At 54.8% G+C, this 25,217-nt stretch overlaps 1 protein-coding gene and 1 long non-coding RNA gene across 7 annotated transcripts in view; one reads left to right on the top strand and one right to left on the bottom strand.

Moving 5' to 3' along the window:
- The window catches only part of CMKLR1 (chemerin chemokine-like receptor 1), a 49,963-nt gene that overhangs the window by 2,449 nt on the left and 22,297 nt on the right, over positions 1-25,217 (top strand). For 2 of the 5 annotated variants that reach the window (XM_060612473.3, XM_060612472.2), the window contains one exon: positions 204-258. The gene's annotated coding sequence lies outside the window, so the exon portion shown is untranslated. Of the gene's footprint in view, positions 1-203; positions 259-453; positions 475-12,423; positions 12,728-24,390; positions 24,716-25,217 lie in introns of those variants that run through there. The other 3 variants (XM_060612478.2, XM_060612476.3, XM_060612475.3) reach the window with 3 other exon arrangements.
- LOC132665458 (uncharacterized) lies at positions 12,496-24,391 on the bottom strand. 2 transcript variants are annotated; one of them, XR_009604156.3, is made up of 3 exons: positions 24,153-24,391; positions 14,039-14,113; positions 12,496-13,574 (listed from the first exon to the last, which is right to left on the bottom strand). It is a non-coding gene; the product is annotated as an uncharacterized LOC132665458 (long non-coding RNA). The 2 variants fall into 2 exon arrangements; XR_014135855.1 differs by having other exon boundaries at positions 12,496-14,113.

The raw sequence follows: 25,217 nt of genomic DNA, 5'->3' as shown, positions 1-25,217 counted from the left end.
GAGAGAGAGGAGGCCCGTGGCTCGGCGTGAAATTTCACTTTTGTCAAAATGCAAACAGTCCTGTGATGATTTTCAGATTTTCACGCGCGCTCGTTGTGAAACATAGCGGGGTCAGCGTCTCTCCTTCCTGACTCTGCTAACGCTCACGGCAAGGCCACGCCGCGGCGGGAGCTTCCATTTGACAGGTTGTCTTCGTTTTCCAGGTGAGGACACCGAGGCTCAGAGAGGGCAAGCCACTGGCTCAGGGCTGCAGAGACGGTAAGCCGGCGCTGGGGCTGGGGGGACCCGAGATGGGAACCAAATGAGCGTCTGCACGGCTCTCCTCCCCCGCGCCCGGGCTGGACTCTTGGTATAGACTCAGGAGGAGGGCCTCACCCAGGGGTGGCCTTCTCGGTGGCTCTATCACTCACACCCTCGCTCGCTCACTAATTTACCTCTGTTGTTTGTCGAGTGCCTACGATGTAGCAGACGCAGGTAAGTATACACCCGGCGTCTCGTGGGGTAACCTACCTCGTCCTTGACCCCGGACTGTCAGCTTCGAACCACAGTCCTTCAGTGCGCCTCCCGAGGACGGTGCGGAAAACGCGTCTTGGGCTTTATGTGACCATTCCTCGCGGTGGTTGCTTCTTTCTTCTTTCCTCCTTTTTTTCTGTCCTCACAAACAGGGCTGTGAGGGCCACTCTTGCGCGACACCTTTGTGTGTGGGTCCTGTGGATACTTTTCTCAAAGGCTAAATCGCTGAGCCCACGGTCTGCCGGGTTTTGAGGTTTGTGAGGCTTCTGGTGAGAATTCTATCTGGCCGCCTTCCCCCTTACTTCGCTCTATTAAGGCCGATTATTCCTGACAGTCTTACTGTTCACTTTTTATGATTGTGTGGTCCCACTTGTTTCCTGCTGGCATGCTTCCCTTTTGTTGGTATCTGAGAGTTCTTCGCATACGAAGGATACGGACCCTCTGGCCGTGCTGTGGAACGTGCCCCACGCCCTCCTCTGCTTCCAGACTAGCGCACGGGTGGTGCTACCATTTACTTATTTATTTTCTAAGCTTCACTTATTTCTTTTGAGAGAGAGAGAGGGCATGAGTGGAAGAGAGGCAGAGAAAGAGAGAGACAGAGAGGGAGAGAGAGAATCCCACGCAGGTTCTGCACTGTCAGCACAGAGCCTGACGTGGGGGATCGAACTCACGAACCTTGTGAGATCGTGACCTGGGCCGAGATCGAGAGTGGGACCCTTAACCCGACCGAGCCACCCAGGTGCCCCGGTGTGCTACCGTTCACGTGAGTTCGCTCTAAAGGCTAGCTTCGGGCGCAATGACAAACCACACGCTATAATCACGGAACTGCTGTTTGATGTAAGTCTGATCACTCAGACCGGCCTGTGGTTCAGATAGGCCAGCGAGGAAGTGGCCAGCCGGGCGTCGGGTCTGTCTTCCTTTTTCCATCAAGAGGTCTGGCCGCCAACTTCCTACTCGGCGGCCCCTACCTCCTTTTGAAGCCGGATCTTACCTGCGGTTCTTGCTCTCTCCCACTCCCTCCACACTCACTCAAAGGAGAGGCTCGTCCAGATGCCTCATTTGCTGAGGTGAATGTGATTGGCTAATCCAGCCCTCTGGGGGTGGGAGGAGGGCCACCTGGCACTTTCTCCATAAAAGAAGGCTTAACTGTCACCAGGGGTGCTTAGGTGGTGGGGTGCCAAGCATAAGAAGCCTGTGGGTAGAGCTCTCTCTTGGTACCCGGGAACCTTCTCTGCCACAACTCCGCGGACTAGGTGAACTCGACTTTGGCAAAGTCACTCCTCTCTCTGGCTTGACCCCTTCAGAGAGATTCCTCTCTCAGGGCCCAGCTTCCTCTGTCTCCCCTGCTAACCTGGGGGCTCCTTGAGGCCAGACTCGGGGTACTTTTCTCTCCGTATCCTCAGTCCTCTGCACCAGCCCTAGTGCACGGTAGATGCTCGGTAAATGTTCATTGAATAAATAAAGTGACCAGGCCTCGGTTTTACCATCTGTAAAATGGGATTGGGAGAGTCAAAGGCTCATCCCTTCGGTGTTTACTTAACTCCTCTCGGTTTGCAAACCACTTTACTGCCATGATTTTCTTTCTTCTTCTTTTCTTTTTCTTTCTTTCTTTTTTTTTTTTTTTTGTATTTTTTAATGTTTATTTATTTTGAGAGACAGAGATAGAGTGTGAGTGGGGGAGGGGCAGAGAGAGAGAGAGAGAGATTGAGAATCCCAAGCAGTCTCCTCACTGTCAGCACAGAGCCCGACACGGGGCTCAAACCCACGAAACCGTGAGATTACGACCTGAGCCGAAATCAAGAGTCGGATGCTCAACTGACTGAGCCACCCAGGCGCCCCACTCCCGTGATTTTCTTGAATCCTCACCGTGGCTGTGTGACAAAGATATTATGAACATGCCCATTTTACAGATAAGGAAACTGAGGCCTAGAGAGGGGTTCCGACAGGAGACCTCCATGAGAGGCACCAGCACGTCGTGGCTGTGGAGCTGGTTCTTTTGGGTGAGTTCGAGCCTGGCCTGCCCCCTGCCGGCTAAGCGACGTGGAACGAGTTCCCTGTATGCGCCTCGTTTCCTCGTCTGTGAAATGGGAATATTATAAAGATGAAACGAGATCACACACGTGGAGCACTTAGCAGACGGCTTGTTGCGTCCCAAGGTGCTCTGTAAACATCAGCTATGGTTCTGTTATCACTTCTAGGCCACCGTGCCGTCTAGACCTTTGCCACCCATCTGAGCCGAACAGAAATGGTTATTGATGTCTTTACCAGAGGATTAGCAATGCTCAGGTTCCCGTCCGAGTACAAAAATACTAAAAGCCTATTTCGCCCTCTTTGGGCTACGCTGCGCGAGCGTGGTTCTTACCGCCAGGAATTACTGCCAGCTTCAGGGCTGCAAAGCAGACTCGGGGCTTCTCAAAGTACCGTCGTGGGAATGCTGGCATCAGAAGAATCATGAATAATATGATTCCTGCAGAATAATCATGGGGATTTCCTGAAGCTCCAGTTTTTCGAGTCGGAATCTCTGAGGGTGAGATGGGGGGGGGGGGTTCTTCCTTGCACCAGCCTCCACCCCCCCCCAGATGATTCTGACGCCTCCCAAAACTTGAGGGCCCCCGAGCTAGAGTGTGTGAACATCGTTTCTTTTTTTGCCTTTTGTCCAGGTTTCTGGGTTGTTTATCGCAGACACTGAGGTTCATGTTTTTCCCTTTCTAAGCAAATATCTGTGTACTTCTGTGCGTTTTCATGTCCTGCGTCAGCTGTTGAGGCCGGGAGGCATGGCGCAGAAGAAGTGAAACTTTATTTTGTAGTGCCGCGGAAAGTCAGAGTGTGCTAGCAATCACCCAGCGTGTGGGCTTTGGAATTATTTTAAGCCACCGAACTCTCTCCCTCCAATGAAAATACACGGAGGACTGCAATCTGAAAACAGATAACAGACGTGTTAGGCTAGCCGAAACAGAAGTGGGGGACTCGCCGAAACTCACTCTTAGAGCTTGGTGGGGCGGGTTGAAGCCGGCAAATCTCCTCCAAACTAAGAGACCAACGTTCTTGAACATTGTGGGATTGGCCGCATGGGCTTAGACAAGGTACTCTCACCCTCTGGCCATAACCGTCTCATTTGTGATCAAGGAGGTTGAGCGTTGCACCCGTCGGGGTAGTAGCTGCTGGAATACATAGACGCAAGCACGTGTAATGGCTCAAACAGAACAGACGTTTACTATGAGGCGGGTGCTTCTGCACGGGGACGGCCCTCTTCCGTGCACGTCCCTACGGTCCCCTTGGACATCACCACTGATGGAAGAAAGCATGGACGTAGCACGTTTACTTCTTCAGTGCCTGCTGCCACACGAGAGGACGAGTCATGTGGCCGATCTAGTTGCAAAGGAGGCTGGAAAATAGAGTTCTTGGCAAGGCGACTCTTTCCCGATGTCAGCTGTACGGTGTTCCGGGGGGGGGGGGGGGGGGTGGATTTTTGCGGACAGCTAGTTGTCTCTGCCCCAAATATGGTGACCTCTGGGGTCTCTTCCACGCTCTGATTTTAAGTCTAAATTCTCACTCCCATGGCGTCAACACGGTGATGTTGCTCCACAAATACTTTCCTGCCCTCAAGATAATCCCCACCAGATATACTGAGTAAACCCCCACATTCCAACCCAGTAAAGGGGGGTTTCCCTGGGACTCAGGCGACAGCGATTCTCCCTCCCTCCTGGAGAAAGCAAACAAGGACAGCTGTCCTGAGCACAGCACCCTTCACTGAGCCAAAGGCTTTCAGATCCAGTGTCTTCCTGCATCCCCCTCCCAGCCCTACCTGGAAAGGCTTCACGATACTCGTCCCCGTCTTATAGACGAAGAACGAGAAGATCAGAGAGGTAGAGGGTCTCGCCCAAGGTCACACGCGTCGGCTGGGATTTGAACGGAGGAAATCCCAGTCCCGTCCTAGGGTCGCGTCGCACGCCGGATGCGTGCGCGTGCGAGCACGTATGCGTGCGTGTGCGTGCGTGCGTGCGTGCGTGTCGTTCGGGCAGGGGCGTTCTTCGGGCTGTGTTCCCCCGGGTCTGGGCATCCGGAGGTGGGAGTACAGGAGTCATTGTCCGTATCCCTAGAATGGTCCAAGCTTGCTGGTCATGAGGCAGCCGGGTGGGTGTCCTGGCCTGGAAAGCCCGGCGTCACTGAATGTCACAGCCACCGACCGACCAGAGAAAAGGGGAGGGGATAGCGTGCGAGGACACAGACTGAGGCTGTGCGGGTGACACTGAGGCCTTGATTGGGCCAGGCACATAGTGGGTGCTTGGGGACAATCTCCCGCGTGAATCAGCCTAGGGAGAGGTGGCAGCCATAGAATGGAATTAGACCCAGACTCTGTGCTTGAGGCCCTTGGGGGAGGGGAGGCAAGCTAGTAACACGCTCTTTTATTTATTCCCCCAACAAACTTTTATTAGCACCTGCTGTGTGTCTGGCACCGTCTTGTAGTGATGGGCACAACGTGATAGAGGAAGTAGGATTTCTTGCCCTGCTGGGTGGTAATTCTACACGGTGCTGTCACAGGAAGACAGAATATCTGGTTGGCATCAGTTGATGGAATAACATGGTCACAGACTCCACAGCCCGTGGCTCTAGAGTTCAGATAACATCTCTGTCCCCTAGCCTCCTGTCACCTCAGCATCCCCATCCATAAAGTGGGTACCCTCTTCGTGCCTCCTTCACGGCCTTGGCAGGGGATAAAATGGGTTCATCTACACAAGGCACAGTACAGCGCACGGTCAGCTCAGGGAAGACATTTCTACTTTTATCCCCCGGAAGGTGGGCATTGGAGTTCGCCCTCGCGTGTCTGGGTTGACGTGGGAGTCTGGCGCCGTGCGATCTTGGGTCCCCGGGCTGGAAAAGATCATTTGGGCCCGTCTCCTGGCTTCGTGCCTCGCCCCGTGGAGAAGTCCCGGGCTCGGGTGGGGGGTGGGGGGGGGGGAGCTCAGGCCTCGTTCCATCCACCACGGACGCTCTGTAAACTTGGAAGTACCAGCAGCTGACTCAGCAGGGGGGTCAGCTGCAACGTAGGCAGCCTGTGGGAATCGGTTCTGCTTTCTTGAGGTTCACAACTCGGGTCCTCTGATCCCAGCCCTGGGGGAAGCTCTTGTGTAAGGAGGCGGCTGGGTAGGGCTGTTGGTGCAAGACCCCGTGACTCCTACGTTTTCCTTCTGAGAGTCGGGGGCCAGGAGACAAGAGAGCTCGGTCTGGCACCAGCCACCTGGGCGAGCTCAGCTAAGTCCATCCCTGTCGAGTCTCCGTGTCCGCCTGTCTCAGAGGGTGGAGAGTGTGTCTGCAGTGCTCAGAAGATGATCAGGGGTGGTGTTCAAGGGCAGGGGGCCATTCAGAACGCACCCGTCCCTGGTTATCCGAATTTGCTTGAAGGGTCATCAGCATCTGTGAATTCTTGAGTCTGAGAGGAAGAGCTCAAATAACCAGCGTATGAGTTTCTCGTTGCTGCTGTAACAACCTCCACGAACCTGGTGGCCTAGTAACACATGTGTTCCCTTCCGGTTCGGAAGGTCAACAACAGGTTTCGCTGTGCTAAAAAGCGAGGTGTTGGCGGACCTGTGCTCCATTCGGAGGCTCCAGGGGAGAATGCAGCCCCTTGTCTTTTTCCAGAGCCCAGAGGCTGTTCACACTGGTGGGTTCATGGTCCCTTTCTCCTTCTCCAAAGCCAGCAGCAGCGGGTCGAGTCCTTCTCACATCGTATCGCTCCGATTTTCCTGTCTCCCTCTTTCAGTTTGAAGGACCTGTGCGAGGACCCTGGATGAATCTCCCCCATCTCATGACCCTTGACTCAGTCCCATGGGCAAAGCCCCTTTCTCCGTGTCAGGTAGCATACTCTCAGGTTCTGGGAGATCGGACATGGGCATCTTTGGTGTGGCGGGGGTAGCATTATTCTGCCCGTCACGGTGAGGGATATCTCGAACACTGATCTGTGTCTCTTTGTTTCCTAGATTTGGAAATTCAGAGTTCAGATGGCCACTGTTAGAGTTACAGCTGACCCAGCAGGGCGCTGGCCAGTCAGAGCAGATGTGGGCGTGAACAGCCCATGAGGCTGTACCCAAGCGTGTGGGTGATCATCAGGCCCGACGAAGGCCCCAGGCTTTGGCGTCATTCAGACTGGATTCAAATTCCTGCCCCACTACCTACAAGCCCTGTTGCTCTGAGCAAAGTGAGTTTCTCATCTATGAAACGAGACGGCAGTATGCCCTCGATAGGGTGGTCGTTAGGAAGAAATGAAGGTGCCCAAGTTAAGCGTGGAACATGGTGGCTGGAACCTGGTAAAGGGCTCCCCATGAACCAGCGATCCTCCTGGTGGTTGAGCCTCTATGTCAGACCCTAGTGATTTCTAGACATGAGAACTCTTCTGTTTCTGCCCCATGCTGGGGAGAAGGGCCGAGCCTTGCTCGTGGGCTGTGTGTACCCTTGAAGAAAGGCGGCTCATGGTTGGGAATGTGTGGGTGCCAACCTGCGGGGTCCTGCTCCAGATGCCCAGCCAGGCTTGTGTTCAACTAGAAGGTTCTCAGGATCTGAGGTGGCTCAAGGGAGGGGCTCTCTCGTCCCCTCAGCTGCAAGACCTTGCAACTTCCTGTTCTGCTGTTCTCCCCGTGTGTCTCAGTTTCCAACAATACTCTTTCTTCCTGAGCTTCTCTTTCTGCTTCTGGCTCTGCTGAGGACTGCCCGACCCTCTCTGGGTCGCCTGTTTAAACATCTTAAGAGGGATCATCTGATTTGTTTAGTCCTAGTGGGGTTCAGGTCTGATAGATTGATCCCCTCTCAATCTGGAATGTTCATGTCCAACAGGCCCAAGAAAAATCTTTTTTTTTTTTTTTAAATGATTTATTGTCATGTTAGCTCACCTACAGTGTATACGGTATGCTCTTGGTTTTGGGGGTAGATTCCCGTGATTCATTATTTACATACAACACCCAGTGCTCATCCCAACAAGTGACCTCCTCAATGCCCATCACCCATTTTCCCCTCTCCCCTGCCCTGCCCCCCCACCCCCATTCAACCCTCAGTTTGTTCTCTGTATTGAAGAGTCTCTTATGGGTTTGCCTCCCTCTCTATTTGAAACTACTTTTTCTCCTCCCCTCCCCCATGGTCTTCTGTTAAGTTTCTCAAGTCCCACATATGAGTGGAAACATGATTTGTCTTTCTCTGACCGGCTTATTTCACTCAGCATAACACCCTCCGGTTCCATCCACGTTGTTGCAGATGGTAGGATTTCATTCTTCCTCATTGCCACGTAGTGTTCCGTTGTGTGTGTAAACCACATCTTCTTCATCATTCATCAGTTGATGGACATTAGTAGGCCCAGGAAAAATCTTGAATTGACACTGGATTGAATTGACATTGATCTCGACCTTGTCTAGTCCAGGGACGGAGTTCCACGGTCCTCACTCACGAGCCATGGCAGACACGAACCCAATCATGCCTTTCCCTCTAGCCGAACCCAAATGTTTCAGTTATTTAACTCTGTGGTCCAAACCTCTCCAAAATGCGGTGGCTTGAAATGACGTATTTGTTCACAGTTCTGTAGCTCGGCAGAGTTCTGCAGCGATGGCCCACGTGGAAGTCACGTGGAACAAAGTTGGGTCACTCATGGGCTACGTGCAATTGGGAGCTTGACCCGGGCGGGGCCGCTTAAGATGGCCCCACATCCTGCTGGGACTCGGGCTGTCTCTCCCCCCTGTCGCAGCCTGTCTGGACTTCTCTACTTGGGGCCTCAGGGCTCTGGGACAGTGAAAGCCAAGGCTGCTGGGCCTCTGAGGACGTAGGCCTGGGGTTGGCACAGCATCGCTTCTGCCACATTCCGTTGATCGCGGCGTGTCATCGGCCCAGCCCAGACTCAAAGGGAAAAGCAGCAGAGGCCACCTCTTGATGTGTGTGTGTGTGTGTGTGTGTGGGGGGGGGGTGATGGTAGAGCCCATCCCTGATGACAGTCTGTCAACCGGATTTGACCTTAAAATTCGACGGATGACAATGGTCATCTGAGATGGTCATTTGTCATTCCTGAGGTCTTAGTTTGTTGGGGCTGCAATCGCAGAATGCCAGAGACTGGGTGCCTCCTAAACAGAGAAACTCACCGTTGGCGGTTCTGGAGTCTGGAAGTCCCGGATCAGGGTGCCAGCACGGTCACGTTCTAGTGGGGGCCCTCTTCTGGGCTGCACACTGCCGTCCTTGCTGTGTCTTTACACCATGGAAGGGGCAAGGGAGCTCTCTGGGGTCTCTTTCATAAGAGCACTAATCCCCCGCATCATCTCCCAGAGATCCCACCTCCTAATACTATCAAGCTGGGGGTTAGGACATGACGTATGTATTGGGGTGGGTGGGCTGGGTGGGGGTGGAGGGGAAACGAACGTTCAGACCGTGGCCTGAGTGAGTTAGTCCACGCTTTCACTTGTCGGCTGGGAAATAAGCTTTAGAAAGGGAGAGGGACTCCCATGAAGGGAGCCAGAGAGCCAGGATACAGCCTCCACGCACCCCACCAGCATTTACTGAGCGCCTACTGTGTGCCAGGAGCATGGGATACAGGGAGAGACAGGCCCTGCCCTCAGGGGGCTCCCTGTCAAGCGGGAAGACAGGCGTGTATGCAGAGTGGTGTCCGTGTGGCCAGATTTAGGCTTTAATGGCAGGGCGCACGGTGCCAGCTGCTCCCGGGTCACAATCACCCATGACGTTTCCGTCCATCGTCCACTCAGTAAAGTGGGTGAACCCCGGCCATTTGACTGAGAGTGCATTTTTCTTTTGTTTTGTTGAAACTTTGTTTTGAGAGAGAGAGAGAGAGAGAGTAGGGGGGAGGGCAGAGAGAGGGCGAGAGTATCCCAAGCAGGCTCTGTGCTGTCAGGGCAGAGATCGACATGGGGCTCGGTCTCACGAACCCTGAGATCCTGACCTGAGCCGAAATCAAGAGTCGGGCGCTTAACCGGCCGGACCGCCCGGGAGCCCCGAGAGCGTATTGCTAAATACACTCAGATTAATGTCTGCCCGCTACACTCAGTGTGCAAAGTACCTCGGGGGGGAAAGAGCTTCGCTGGGGATGGCTTTGATAGGGGAAGTCAGGAAACGGCGCCTTGAGAAGGAAGTGCGGATTTGAACTGGTGCCAAGGATGAATTGGCTTTGGAGGAGGCCTCCAGTTGGCTGGAGCAGGAGTTGGCCGGAAAGAAAAGATCCTTCAGGTGGGGAGAGCAGCACGAGCGGAGATCCGGAGGCTGGACGAGCGAGGGGTGTGTGGTGTGGTGGGTGGGAGCAGGGAGTGGCCGGAGGGAGTCTGGACGCTCTGCGGGGTCTTGAAGATCCCACGCAATTTTCTGGGTGGTCCAGCGCTGCCCCGTTGCAGCATCCTGTTGTCCTGAGGCCCATGTCTCCGAACTCCCATCGAGCTGAAGCTCAGACGTTTGCACAATTGAAGATTCCAGGCAGCCCCAAACTAATTGAGTTTGAACTTCTAACTTGGCAGAGGGCATGTCGGTTTGTGGCTCTGTCTCCCGGCCTGTCTGGTCCATGAACCAGCTCAGCGTTGCTTTGCATTGGTGGCTTTCTTAACTGGATGACGGGGTCCCCTCTCCTCCCATGCCCGGGACTTGCTGCCAGATGAGGACACGGAGCTTGGGAGAAACGAGATGTTTCCTCCAGGGCTAAAGAAGGCTGATTTCGGATGGCACCTGCGGTTGGCCTGGGCTCCTTTCCTGTGGGGAGACCTTGCCACTGCCCTTCGGAGCCAGACGGAGCCGGGCCGGGCACCGGAGGGCCCACTGGCTTCCCAGCGGCTGGGGACACAGAGCCGACGGGCGTCAAGACAGAGCCTTCGGGGAGGGCAGGCCGTCTGCAGTCTCTTTTACGGCAGGCTTGACTCACAAGGGGCCTCTTCGACTGTCAGGGATTTGGGTCACGAAGAAAAAGGGCGTCCCTTGAGTAAGAGGGGAACGGCCACCCGGCGGGTAGAAGCCCAAGATCCGCCAGCTCCCAGACCTGTTTTGAAACGCCGGCCGTGAACCCCGGAAAAGTTCACTGGACCGCTCTGTGCCTCGGTTTCCTCCTCCGTAAAATGAGGCTCACAGGGGTGTTGTGTGGCTTCCGTGAGATCCTGTGTGGCTCGGAGGTGGGGCTGAAAACCACCGTGGCCTCTGCGTGAGGGGGCCTGGCTCCAGGGGTGCGGAACTGTGGGGGCCGGAGGTCCTGAGCCAGGAGGGGCCGAGAAAGGCCAAGTGTGCCGTTCCCAGGGTCATGCTGCACCCCAAGCCTTCCCCTCCATTTCCTGCCTTGGCCCCAAAACCTGGCAGGACGGGGTGGGGACCTTGAATCACCAGCCTCTCTTCTCCTGGGGGGCGCGGGTCCTGTTTGGCCTCAATGGGCCTTTCTTTTTCTGGCCTTTCCCTCCCCCGCCACGAAAAACCCCAGACGTGAAGGGAATCGGGAATCAGGAGCAGGCCCCAGGGCAGGGCAGGGCGGCTCCCCGGAGCCTGGCTGGGCTGGGCGATGCCGCTCACCTCCCCGTCACCGATTCCTGGCGTTCTGTTCCCTCCGCAGTCTCGGCCCTCTCCCTGCTCTGGCGTCTTGCATTTCCCAGGAAGCCAACATCACCCACAGTTCCTCCTCCTAAGAGCTTCGTGTGTTGTTTCCACTGCCCACAGAGGACAGGGAGCTTCCGTTTGCTGAGTCCCTGCTGGGCTTCTGCCCTGTCCTGCTTTAAGGTTGTCTTCCGGGGCCATAGGTTCATCGTTTCTCTGGTGTGGAGCTAGGGCAAAGGGTCCCATTTTACAGCCAAGGAGACTGAGGCCCAGAGAGAGGGTGTGTGCTCGCCGGCTCCTTCCTTCTGTAATTTACCAGGTCTTTTCTAGCCGGCCTCCCTCTCTGCCTTTGAAATGCACCCTTTGCCCTTTGGGGGGCCCTGTGATGGGGCACACAGGGAAATGATTTGGAGTCTGGGACGAGACGGACCTGGGTTCCACTCCTGAATCCCCTGGCGACCAGCGGGGTGCTCTCTCGCACAGCGTCCCGGTTGGCTGCTCTCTCTCGGCCTCGGGTTCCCCGTTTGCCAATGAAAGTGATAACAGGATCAGCCCTGCGTTGCAGGGTGAAGATTAAATGAGATAATCCATGTAAAGGGCCTGGCCCTGGGCCCTGCATTGAGTGGGTCCCTGTCAAGGGGGCGTGCCTCAGACTTCTGGGCTTTTAAAACAAGATGGGTGCCTGGAGGTCCCTGGTAAATGCTTTTTGAAATGAGACTAAATTCTTGAATTACCCCTTCTGCTCCAGCCCCCTAGCCTGTTTACAGCCATACTTTCCTGTCCAGGATGAGGCTCAGAGAGGCTGGTCGACTGCCTAAGGTCACACAGCTGCTGACAAAGGGAGACAGGCTCCTGATACCTCCTCCCGTACCTGCCTGTACACTTGACCGTAAACCACAAGGGCTATTCCTATTTTCCTGGCCCCTTTGTCCAGAGTCTACACATCCTCCTCTTTTGTGATTTCTAGACCTTTCTGCTTTACCTCTGCCACAGACCCTCCCTATTCCAATCAGGGCTATCTCCTGTATCGTTGTTTTTTTGTTTTTTTTTTTTTTTAATCAAATGCCCCATTCGGTCAGAAGCCTGTTCTCACCCAGATGTCCCGCTGAAAACCAAAGCAATCAACTCGTTCACACTGAGGTGTTTGCAGCTGCTGACAGCTTACGGGAGTGGGGGCTTGCGAACACGATGGCCAGAGTCAGCAGAGAATGTCTGTGCCGGCGGACGTTCGGGCACCGTGGACACAAGGTGAGGGGAGACTTGGGGCCAGGGGTTTTCCCAGAGGCGAGCGAGCCGTGGCCCGGTCCTGCTATAAAGACCCGAGGGCAGGAAGTTACTGAGCCAACTCCATACAAGTTTGTATTTCCAACTCCCTCACACCTCCACCAGCGCCTCTCTGCTCCTCCCGTTTCTTGTAGACGGAGTGGCCCGAATTGGGTTGACTTTTTTTTTTTTTTTTTTTTTTAATGTGATGAGGCTGCACTCCAGCAGAGCTCAGAGAAACAGGGCAGGCCCCGGAGGCCTTGGGGACGAGTGTTGCAATCTTGGCACACCCCGTGTCTACACTGCCCGCCCACCGGCCTGCCACTTTCCCACAGAGGACAGAGGTGCTTACCACGGCCATGTCCTGGGCCCTGGACGAGGACAGGTGTCCCTGTCACCCTTTGCCGAACTGGTAACGCTGTCTTCTCGCTCAGGGGCCCTTCTTCCTTCCTTCCTCACGTGGGCACTGGAGGGGGCGCTGCGAGAGGCCCGGGGCTGTGCCACTGGGCCGCTGTGGGGAGAGGCAGGTCAGGTGTCTGGTCAGGGTGTGTTTGGAGAGGCAGGATGGCACGAATGTTGCCGCTTCTGGAATCCAGCTGCGTGGTTTCCCATTCCTTGACTTCCTGGCTCCGTGGCCTTGGTTTCCTTATCTGTACGGGGGAGGGGGGAGGGGGGCCAGAATGGCATTGCCTCACGGGCTTTTGGGGGTGGAAGGAGATAAATGTAGGGGAGGGCACGTTTTATTTCGTTTTATATCTTGTTTGTTTGTTTGTTTGGTATTTGCCACCATCAGCTGTTTGAAGGCAAGAAGCTGGAACTTGGGGGTCCGCGCACGGAGTGCGTGTGGCTCTGGGGCCCAGGGAGCAGTGAGTGCCAAGCGTTTGCCCCTGGCAGCCGGTCCGTGTCCCTAGCGACGGGGTGGATTCGTACGAAGCTCTGCCCCTTTCTGCTTTCTCGCCGTGGCGGGGGGAGGGGGGCTTTGGGGGCGTAGTTTCACCTTGTTTACGGTCATGTTCTTGAAAACTCGGGGTGCGCAGCGAGGGTGGTGGAGAGGGTGTAGGGGTGAGGTCAGAAGAGCTCCATGGGACACCCGGGCGGCTCAGCGGCTTGAGCATCAAGTTCTTGGTTTCGGCCCAGGTCATGACCTCACGGGTTCGGGAGTTCGAGCCCCGCGCTGGGCTCCGCACTGACGGTCTTGAGCCTGCTTCGGATTTTCTCTCTCTCTTCTTCTCTCTGCCCTTCTCTGGCTCATTCTCTCTCTCAAAAATAAATAAATAAACTTAAAAAAAAAAAACCAACAACGAACTCCTGGCTTCAGGTCAGTGGTAAGTTTCTGGAACCATCCGAAAGGCCTCCCCGGGCGTCGTCTGGTTCCCCCAGGGCGGGGCGGGTGGCCAGCTGGTTTCTCCCCTTGATGTCTTATGGAGAAGCTGGGGGCATCTCTGTATGCTCAAGTTCCCGAGGGGGCTCCAGCATTCGTGGGGTTCTGGGCTCCACCCCCAGAGGTAGGGCACAGAGCAAGGCCACTATGAGAAGCTGGGTCAAAGGCTGGCTGGCCCCTGTCTTCTCAGTGTACCTCCCTGCCCTGTGACCACTTCACCCCTCCTCTCCCTCCCTCCTCCCCCCTCCTCCTCCCTCCTCCTCTCTCCATTCTTCTGCAGCCAGTGTTCTAAATTCTTCCAGAAGTTGAGTGGAACATCTCCGGGCAGAAGCAAGAACTGACCTTGAGGAAAGGGAGGGTCCTCGAAGCTCCCGGGGCCGGCTGGCTTCTCAGTGGCTTCCTCTCCCCGGGAGCTGGCTGAGAGGAGATGCCATGAAAAGAAGTGAGCCTCAGTTGTCCAGCAAACGTACCCCGGGCACCCAGCCCCCCTGCACCCTGCACAGCACGGGCACTCAGTGCATGTTCGTGAGGGGATGACCAGCAGAGGCCCACACCCCACACCCTCATACTCTGGGGACCGGGATCTGGAGCATCGCCTCAAGCCCCGCTCCTTCCCTTAGGGCAAACCGAACCCTCACTAGAGTTATTTTGAGGGTATGTGCTTATTTTTAAAACACAAGATTATTTTGAGGGCATCCGCTTTATTTAAAAAAGAAAAAGCATGGGAATTTTGCATTCAGCACCATAATATGCCCCTGCCTTTAAAGACAAAACTTGTGGCCCTCAGAAAACCTTGGGTCAGCTCCAGGGAAAGGACCTTCATCTGTGTTCTGGTTTCCTGTCTCTGTGGCTCATTCAGCGACATTTGGGGTAGAAAACGCATGGATCGTCAGGTTTGAGGGGGGTGCTCACGGACAGTTGAGTCTTCCCCTCCCCCCCCCGCCCCTCCCATCTCTATATTGTGTGAGAATATAGGCACAGAGAGGTTAAGTGACATGCTCAAGGTCACACAGCTGGTAAGCAGCAGAGCCAGAGTTTGAACCCAGACAGCTTTCACCACAACGCTTGCAAAGTTGCCACTTGGGTGAGCCCTGTTCCTGTCTACCCTGTTGCATTTGTGGCTAGACAGCTGGCGCAGTTTCCCGGACAACTGAGACCCACTTCCTTCCACGGCATCGCCTCTGATGACGGTCGGCTCCCAGAGAGAAGAACCACCAAGGGCCCAGATGGCGCCTGGGGCCTCAAGAACCCTTCTACTGGGGACAGGGAAGGTTCTGCACAAAGGCACAAATTTTAGGGTTCCCCGGCTGGAGTCACGGACCTCTGGTCTGGGCTGGGTCTCTCTGGAAGGAAACAGTCTGTGTGCCTCTCGTCTGAGGCGCTTGGCCAGCCTCTTGCCCCAGGTGGTTTGGCTTCTGCTGAGCGTCCAACCCTCAGCGCCTGTGCCGCTGTCTGTGAGCCAACCGTGGGCTGCCAAGGATCTGAGAACTCGTTTCCAGAAGAGGCAACTGAGGCCCAAACATGATGTCAGAGGAAGAAGGCTGGTGTCCAATCCCGTGTGTCTGGCCGCCCTGGCTCAGGAGCTCAGGTGGGGCCTCTGCCCTGCCTCTTCTCTGCGGGACCAGGGGGCGCCTTCCAAGTCCATGGTCGCCTGGAGGATCCACGCGCTCGTGGCTCAGAGAGGGAAAGAGATTGGTGTAGGTTCTCAGAAGGTTGGGAGCAGAGTGTGACCGGAAGCCATGTCTCCCACTCGCCTGGCACCTCATTCATCCCTGTCGCCCTCAGGGGAACATTCGAGGACCGGGGTTTGGGCGGGAAAGACAGAGCTGCTCTTCGGGTCTCAGTTTCCCCTGATGTCGAACAGGGGGATTGACAACCCCAGCCCACTGGAACCTGTATGTGGTGAAGTTTTTACCAAACAGAGAGAGAGAGAGAGAGAGAGAGAGAGAGAGAATGCAGACAACAGAATGAGTTTTTTTCAGAAAGTGAGATGTTTTCAGCTGAGGAAGATGAGTCTTTGTCCCACCGATTTTTGTTGGCGTTAAATACCGTCTCTTTTCCGAAACGGCGGGGGTGGTAAAGGGCAATTTTAATTTTGCGGTACCCTCACTTGGCGAACACGGAAAGGTGGGAACTCTAAGGCAGTCTCACAACTGTTCGGGAGATGTAACTGGCTCACGAAACCCCAAAGTTTGCAGTTCACTGAACTAACGCGGTCTCTTGGGCTCCTTTGAGCTCAGGGACAAGCCAGGTAGGCGTAGGAGTGGCTGAGGTCATGTGATTGGAAAGAACCAAGAGACTGGGCCCTGGGCATGGAGGTGAGGGTTCCGGCAGCTAGAGCCAGAGCCGGACCGCAGAGCCGGGAATGTACCTGGCACGGAGTAGTTGCCCATTTTGGGCAACGGGGTGAAATGGTTCCCATGTGAGTGTTCAGCACATGACTCAGAGTCAGGGCAGTGGGGAGAGAGAGAGAGAGAGAGAGAGACGGAGGGAGGGAGAGAGGGCTGGGTTCTGAGTTGGATATCTGTCTTCGGTCGGGTTTCCCCAGAGCAGAGCCTGAGGCAAGGATTTGGGTGAATGTGAGGTTTTGAGGATGTGCTGTCGGACAGGGTTGGGATTAGGGAGAGGCGAACGAGGTAGGGTCACGCAAGCTTAGAGCTGGATTCCATCTTCATTTAAAAGTTTGATATTTTGCTCATCTTGTATCTTATGCTTTAGTTTAAATGTTTTTTAAGTTTATCTATTTTGAGAGAGAGAGACAAAGAGAGAACGCACGTGCATTTGAGCAGGAAAGGGGCAGAGAGAGGGGAGGGGGACAGAGAGTCCAAAGCAGGCTCTGCGGTGTCAGCACAGAGCCCGACACGGGGATCAGTGCCACAAACCAGGAGATCATGACCTGAGCAGAAATCGAGAGTCAGATGCTTAGACAACTGAGCCACCCAGGCGTCCCTAATTTCGCTTTGTGAAAATATGGAACTAAAGTATTATTTATCTTGATTAGTAAATTGCTTGGCACACTCTTAAATTTATGTTCAAGGACAGAGCAGGGCGGGAACCCAGCAAGGATGTGGTCTCAGGTGGAGACTTTTCTTAGCCTGATCCCATGGGGAGCTCTGGAGCCTGAATCGCACCCCCGTCAGTTGGAGGGAGGCAGCCCCTGCTTAGCCGAGGGCAATTCCCAGGAGAAGGGGCCAGCTGTGAGCCGTGAGCATCTAGTATTCTCTGCAGCGGTGGGATGGGTGCCCTCAGCTAGTAAAAGGGATCTGAGCTGGACACCCAACACCCACCACAGTACTCTTTGTTTTTCTTTGAGAGACGCCAGTAAAAAATTTGAGTCATTTTTAGGTGCTTTTGGCTGTCGGACTGTGTTTCTTTGGCGATGACTGTGCTAAAGCCTCCAGGGCCCAGCTTCTAGTCCTGTTATAGAATGGGTGCATGAGGGGCACCTGAGCGGCTCAGTGGGTTGAGCGTCTGACTGGATTTCGGCTCAGGTCATGATCCCAGGGTCATGGCATCGAGCCCCATGTTGTGTCCAGTGCTGAGCGTGGAGCCTGCTTAAGGTTCTCTCTCTCTCTCTTCTCTCTCTCTCTCTCTCTCTCTCTCTCTTTCTCTCTCTCTCTCTCCTTCCCTCTCTCTCTCTCTCTCTCTCCCCCTCCCCTTCCCCGCTCACACATGCTCTCTCTCTCTCAAGTAAATAATAATAATAAAGAACAGATGAATGAATGAATGCTTTGAGCAGGGAGGGTGTCCTGGGTTGGGGCAGGGGAAGGTAGGCGGAGCTAGCGTGGGTAGGGGCGTGGCCTGAGGCATGAGCTCATTCCAGCTTGGAGGATGGGAGCAGGCTGGAGGAAAGCCACAGTGGGTCAAGTGTCTGTGATCCTGGCCAAGGAAGGAAAAGCAGGGGGAGGATAAAGTAGGAAGGAGAGGGCTTTGCCCCTGGTGAAGCAGGCAAGTAGCGAGGGTCCCGGGAGGTAGCCTGGCACTCTGGATTCTCCTCAACTGGGAAGCTGAAGGAGTTGTAGACCCTTGAGGCCGGCGAAAGCACTGCAGACTAGATGTGACATTAAGTCCCAGGGCTCAGAGAGAGAGAGAGAGGCACAGGCTTTGTTCCCTAAAAGGGGCTCCTTCTGGGATTTTAGGGTGACACCACGGTCCACACGTTCTTGCTAAAACTCCGCCCCTGCTTCACACAGTGCCTGAGTTTACACCGTCAAAGCTTTAAATCCGAACTTAATCCGTGACCTTCTCCTCCAGCCACCTGGCCCGAACGTGCCAAGTTCTCATGCCTCTGAGCCTTGGCGTCTGCTGTGCCTGGGCTAACTCTCACTTGTCCAAGTTTCCCTTCTCCCAGGCAGCCTTCCCTGACTTGGTAGCTGGCGTGGGTACCATGCCTGTGTGTTCTCCCAGCACACGGGGCTTGCTGTGTTGTGATTTTACTCATTATCTGCACCCCCCGCCCCCTGGCTTGGGGTTTCTCCGGAGTGGGAACTACATCTTTGTATTCCCAGCTCTTGGCTGATACCTGGCAGATCGTGCGTGCTCAGTAAGGTTTATTGAATGTATGAATGAGAAATGTGTGCTCTGTCGTCAGATATTTATACCCTAGTGTGGAAGAAGCTCCGAGAGGAGTTTTTTGTTTGTTTTATGATCCTACTCCCTCATGACTGTCCCACATTCGTGTCTGGGGCAATATAATTCAATATAGCCTAAGAATCGTAATCGTATTCAATAACGTACTCCTCTTATCTAATTCTAGTACCGACTCTATTTGGTATGTACTCTTACTGCTCCATTTTGCAGAGGGAAACTGAGGCACGCGATATTTAAGCGACCTAGGTAGTAGGTAGCAGAGCCGGCATTTGAGCTCAGATGTTCTGGCTCCAGAGCCTGCTCCCGTCACGCTGAGGTGCTGACCACGGGTTTGGGTTCAAGTCCTCACTCCTCCATACGGTAGCTGTGTGGCCTTGGGCAGGTTGCTTGACCCCTCTGGGCTTCTGTTGCCGCAACTGGGAGACGGGGGTGGTAACCAGGGCTGTTGGGAGGCTGGAACAAAGTGAGCGAGGGGAAGGGTCCTGAGGGCTGACGGTGACGGTTCCCACGGCCAGCTGGTGGTTATACACTGCGGGGGCTCTTGGAAACCTGCACCAGTGGAGACATTGCCAGGGTTCTTGTCAGAAGGGTGAGAAAGTAAGGAGGAGGGAGACAAAGGCCCCTCTGTGAGCCACCTGGGGCCCTTCCTCTGGGAGGCGAGTTAGGAAGAAATGAGAGCCCCGTAGGGGGAGACGAGGACTCCCGCCTGGGAGTGGGGCGGGTGCCATGTTGCCTGCCAGGATTTGTTCTTCATGAGCAATGGGTGGAAAATTACTTTGAATTCTTTCCTGAGGGGGCAGGAAGGCTAGGGCCAGTCCACAGAGGGGAGAGGGCTCTCTACCCGCCAGGAATGCGATCCCAGTTTTATTTTAAAACAGAATAGAAGCAGAAAACAACTTTAAGTTGATGGTGGCTTGGGGCCGCTCATGGCTGCCTAGCCAGTTCTAGAACACGACTCTTCACAAGCTCAGGCTCCAGCCTCGGAGATTGGGGATAGCAGCAGAAACGTGCCAGCTGGCCCATCACTACCCTGTTCTCTGAGGAGCCTGCCTCCTCCAGCTTGACTGGCTTCTTTTCTGGGAAACCAGATCTATCCTTTGGGGTTGGCAGGGGGGCCTTGGGCACAAATCTGTCTCCCTCACGCTGCAGATCGTTTCATACATCTGCAAAATATATTCCTGATCCCTGATCCCCACAGCGGCCCTGCGGATGGTTTCTCCCTCCCTCTGATAAACATGGAAATGGAGGACCAGAAGTTGGAACAGCTGGACAGTTAGGAGAAAAACCAAGATTTCTCATACCACAGACATGGCTTGGGCTCTCTGGGGACTAACAGTCTAAGTAGCTCTGAAGCATTTTCTTGATGAACTAAAACACAGCACAGCCAGTGCAAAGGGACGGCTGAAAAGTTGTTTGCTCTCCTTGTGACACGGAGGAAGGGCTTGAGAGCCCCAGACAGTTTTGGGAATAAGTAGCAAATGATACACACACACACACACACACACACACACACACACACCCACACGATTGATTGCAATACTATGTAACACATATACAACAATGAATCGTAGTAGTAAAGAGACTGGAAACAAGTGCTCAAATCCAGGAGACTGGTTCAGTAAATGATGGCAAGACCAACAATGGAGTACTATGCAGCCATCAAAAAGGATAGACACTATACTGATGTGAAATGATCTCCAAGGTGTACTGCTAGGATAGACAACTTGCAAAAATAGTGTGTGTAATATACTGCCTTTCGTGCAAAATGGGAGAGAAATTAGAATACACATGTATATTTGCTTAAAGGAACCAGAAGGGGATAGGAGAAACAAATAAAAGCCGACGATAGGTCCAGGGGGGACTGAGTGGATGGTGACAGGGTAGGAATGAGGATTTGCCTTCTTTTTTTTTTTTTCCAAGATTTTATTTTTAAGTAATCTCTGTACCCAACAGGGGGCTCAAACTCATGACCCCGAGATCAAGAGTCACATGCTCCACTGACTGAGCCAGCCAGGTGCCCTTCATTCGCATTCCAACTTTTAAATAATTTTAGATGGTTTTGAATATCACCAATTAGATGGAGTTGTGTTGCGTAGTCAAAAATTTAAGTTACAAAAGCCAAGGGACAATCACGCACAGTTGCCCATTAGGCTAGTGGTTATTATAAAGTATTCTTTAAACTGTAATCCTTGTGACTTTTACCGTCATGATCCCCTTGACCATCACATGAACACACGTAGGGTTTTAAACCGAGCTTTGCCTGACTCCAACTTCCTCAGTGTCACAAGGAGAGGGTTCCTTCTGGCCTACTTTGAACCTAGCCTGAGAGGGTCCTAATTGTGTCTGATGCAGGGCCCGCCCTTCCCTGTAGCGTCCATTTCATTCTGGATGCTGGGATGTGTTCCTGGTGCCCTTGGCCTCCTGTGGACACGGGTGGTCAAGCCAGTTGACTTGTGTGTCTCTTTCCAAGAGAACAAACTTGGTGAAATGTTTGTAGGAAAAAAATGTGCCCTTGTGGGCTCTCTTTGACCCTCATATCCAATGAGCAGAGAGACCTTCTAGAGAATATAACTGAACAGCCATATGCTCAGTCAAGAAAACAATCTTATAGGGCTTTTAGCCGGTGGTTTCTCTGCCAGGACCTCCCCAGACACGGCTTCCTGTTGAGATTTATATATATACACACACACACATATATATGACAATAAATTATATATATAGTCAAATATATATATATTATCATATATATGTCAATATGTATATTTGACAATAAATTATATATATATAATTGTCAAATTGGTTTCCATACAACACCCAGTGCTCATCCCAACCTGTTAAAATTAACCGAAGACATTGATGAGCTGCCACTGCATATTCTGATCAGCGTGTTTCTATGTGGCTCCAGCCTTCCATCCCAAAGCCGAGGCCCCTCACATTTCTATCCCAGAGTCGAGGCTCACACCTCGCTCTGTAGCTCTCTGGTCTTTGGGAAGTTTGGAAATACCCCAAGGCTGCCCTTATTACGCTCCTAAACATGTACCCAAATACACCAGAAAACACCCACGTGCCCTCTACTTCCAAGGCTGCTGTGGACCACCCCCCGGAAGGATGGCCATTCGTGGGGTCCCCTCCTTGGCCCACTCTGGGGTGGGCCCGTCAGGACTTCACGGACTTTCTCAGGAGTCAGGCAGAAAGGTTGCTTTCAACCTTTTCCCCTTCTGTGTGCTTCTGTGTGTCTGACTCTGAATCTCTGTATTTGCTCTGCCTTAGTCCTTCTTCCCCCGCCCTCACAGTTTAGAGGCTTCTGTTACCTTCTCGGTCATTCTCTGTCTCCCCCTCCTCCCCTCCTCTCTGTTCCTCCATGTCCTTTTCCCTCTATGTCCTCTTCCCTTGGGGTTTGCTTGGCCGCCCTTCCCTCCATGCAACTCCTTGGGTGTCTGCTGCGATCCCCTGCTCCCTCCTCCCCACTGAGATTACCCCCACCCCCACCCCACCAAACCCCTGCCCTACTGGGCCTGCAGTGGAGAAACTCTTCTCCCAAATCTCCCCGAGAGTGGAGGGGCGGGTCAGCCACATGGGGCTCAGTAGGGCCTGCGCTTGGTTTAACGTTCTGCCGTTACTGGTCTTGAAATTCTTAGTACTTCCTTTTTTTTTTTCTTTTTTTTTTTTTTTTAATGTTTATTTTTGAGAAAGAGAGAGAGAGAGAGAGAGCATGAACAGGGGAGGGGCAGAGAGAGAGAGGGAGACACAGACCCCGAAGCAGGCTCCAGGCTCCGAGCCGTCAGCACAGAGCCCGACGCGGGGCTCGAACCCACGAACCTGAGCCGTGGTCAGTTGCTTAACCGACCGAGCCACCCAGGCGCCCCTGGCTGGACCTTTTCAAAGAGTAGCCACAGCCTCTCTGGACCTCAGTTTCTTTGTCTGCCAAATGGGGATCATGGGAATGTAATGACCCAGACGAGTGCTCAGCACGGGGCCCAGCATACGTGGGCGGGCAAGGCCAGCACTCAGGAGCTTCTGGCTTCCCTCCCTCTGGGGCGGAGGAGGGGGTGATTTGTCAATAGGAAAACCGTATGATTTATTGTCCAAACTGAAAGGGGCGTGTTGAGATCCGAGGCACAGGCCGAGGTGTAGGGTCACCATGTAGGGGTCGTGAGTGCCTTTATCAGCATCCTGAACGTGGTAACAGGGGAGCGAGCATCGGGGAGCCGGCGTAACCACGCCCTGGGCTGGCCTCCAGCTGGGAGACCGCACGACTGGGTTCTAGCATTTGCCGCAGAGAATGGCGTCGCCCTCGCCCTAGCTAACAACGTCGGGACGTCAGGGAAACACGACCAGCGAGAAGGCCTTGAAGGCCGCGCAGTCCAGACTCCCAAACATCCTAGAAACGTCTTCCGATTAAGCCAGCAATACGTTGGCCTGAACGTCTAGCCACTCCTTCCCGGGCACGGCGGGGCAAAGTGGCTCTTGCCGAACAGCACCCTGGCGCGGGGGCCGCCGTCTCGAGGCAGCGAGCATTTGACGGACGCCCGTCCAAAAACACGCAGACCTCGAGGCTGCGGGTCCACGAGGACACCGATCGCCCCATCACACCTCGTCCTTTCTGCCCAGACCGCTGGAGAGAGTCCTTCTTGCTCTCCGGCCCCAGGAGGGCTCACCGTTCCCCGCCGGCTGGGTTTGTTTTTCACCGGGGGCACGTGACGGCCGGAGCCGGCTTCCCTTTCCGAGATTAGGAGTCTGGGCGTCCCCTGGGTGGCCGACCCAAGCTCCGTATTTAGGACATTCCTTATCGTCTGCATTTTTCTCCTCAGCCCTGGCTCCGCTTTCTGTCTCCACCCACGTTCCCTTCCTCCTTTCGCTCTCATTTTTAATTTATGTTCCCCTGTACACGTGAGCCTCTTGGGAGACTTTTCTCCCCCACCCGCCCCCCCACCCCACCCCATCCCTTCTGGACCACGCCAAAGTGTGAGCAAACAAACAGACAAACCCGCAAGCCAAAGCCTCCTGTAGCCCTCCTCCTTCTGCTTGGAGACACAAGGGTCCCAGCGGGTGGGGGGCTGGAAGGCGCGAGGTTAAGAACGATGCAGAGGAAGCGGTGACCAACGTGAGAGTGAGGAAGTCGGCCGCCCTCGTCCGGGGCAGGAGGTGGCCGGCTGACCCTGTGTGACTCCGGGGGGCTGAACCGGGCTCCAGGTGACCATGTCAGGTCACTCGGAGTCCAGCTGAGTCCAGAAAGGAAGAGCTTTCTAACGGCCCCGTGGGTCTTTCTCGAAGTTCCGCCGGTGGAGGTGGGGAGGAGAAAGAGGAGTGACCTGTTCTGGAACATGGCAGAACCCAGGGAGAGTTTATTTCTGGTTCTTTTTCCGGAGCGTTGACCGGAGGGCCCGGGCGTGGGCTCCCCCCGTTTCAAGGCCAGGCGATCTGGCTGGCGAAGGGCACCCCTTGGTGGTGCCCGTGTGATGCTGTCTTCTGCCTGTCTCCCCCCACCCCCCACCGCCACCCGCCCACGAGGTAAGCGCCACCAGACACGAGTCTTCGCACGCTTCGCTGTCTGTGGCATCCCCACACCTAGCCGGGCGCCTGGCACACCACCGAGCTTTGTCACATTCATCGAATAAAGGCCACAGCTTCCGGTGGCCGAGCCGGAATGCAACCTCAATATTGTCACCCTCCAGAAATAGCTGTCTGTAAACATAACAGCCCAGGGGCACGTCTGTCGAGTCAGGATCTTCACCTACAAAAGCTGACCAGCCCATCCTGCTTTGCCTGGAACGTTCTGGAAGCCCCGCCTCATGGGATACCCCCAAGCTGGATGACTGGTCTCCCTGCATTGGGGATCCCGAGGTGGGTCTTTACGTCGACCCACCTTGCGGATGAGGACATTGCTCCCTGGCCCCGGGATCTGGCTCCGCGTCTGCCCGGCGAGGCTTAAGCTCTCGGCGCGCTGAGTTACTTTCTTTTTCCTGTAACGTGAGGGCGGCAGCCCCCTCGAGCCTGAAGCCTCTCCAGCAACGGCTTTTAAGATTCTGGAATTTCCTCTGGGCTTCAACCAGCTGCTTTTTCCGTTGAGGGTGGAGGGGTAGTTTTCCCAGCAGGACCCTTCCGTAGGGCAAGGCTGGAGCTCTGCCTTGGGAAAGGTGACCGCGCAGTGACAGGGTTGAGGGGGAGGGCAGCCCGTGCTTCCTCCCCCCCGCGCCTGGGAACAGGGTGGGGTCTCCTACTCCACCATCCTGGTTTGCTAGCAGCAGTGGCCAGCCCTTTTGTCAGCCGCCTGGGCTGGAGCCAGGGGGTTCCAAGGGGCCCCCAAGACCCCCGTGCCCAGGGCTGGCAGCCTGGCAGGGTGCAGCTGTGCGGCTCAGGGCTCCCGGATCTCTCCGGGGTCCACCCGCCTGCCCAGGAGCCCAGCGAGTGGCAACTGTGCCGTCCGAGGTGGGTGAGTCAAGTCACTGAGGGCTCTCGGAGGTGGGGCGGTGGATGTGTGGGACGCGGTGACCCTGCCAGCCCCGGGCACAGTTGGGGTCAGCGGGCATAAGAAACAGTGCTCTGTGCCCAGAGGGACCTCCAGCAGGCAAGTCACAGGACTCCAGGGACAGTCACCGTGACTGAAGATGCGGCTCCTATGTCAGAGCGGCCCAAGCTCGAATCCCATCTCTGCCCCTTCCTAGCTGTGGGGCTCTGGGGCTAGTGGTCTTGCTTCTTTGAGCCTCAGTTTCCACTTCTGCAAAATGGGAATGAAAAGCCTGCCCTGTTGACGGCTTGTTCTAAGTAGAGGTTGGCACCTGAGAAGTGGGGGTTAATGTCGTCACCCCAGCCTCTCACTTTCTGTCCCTCTCTGCCGAGGGCAGAACTCAGAGACCCAGAGACAGGTGAGGGCTTCTGAGTCACCCTGGAGAAGCTTGCTAGTGAGACACGAGGCAAGTCTGAGGCTCGA

This window comes from Panthera onca, chromosome D3, assembly GCF_046562875.1.
Source record: "Panthera onca isolate mPanOnc1 chromosome D3, mPanOnc1 haplotype 2, whole genome shotgun sequence".
Taxonomy (NCBI): domain Eukaryota; kingdom Metazoa; phylum Chordata; class Mammalia; order Carnivora; family Felidae; genus Panthera; species Panthera onca.
Note: the sequence above shows the minus strand (reverse complement) of the source record. Positions and strands in the feature narration are given on the sequence as shown.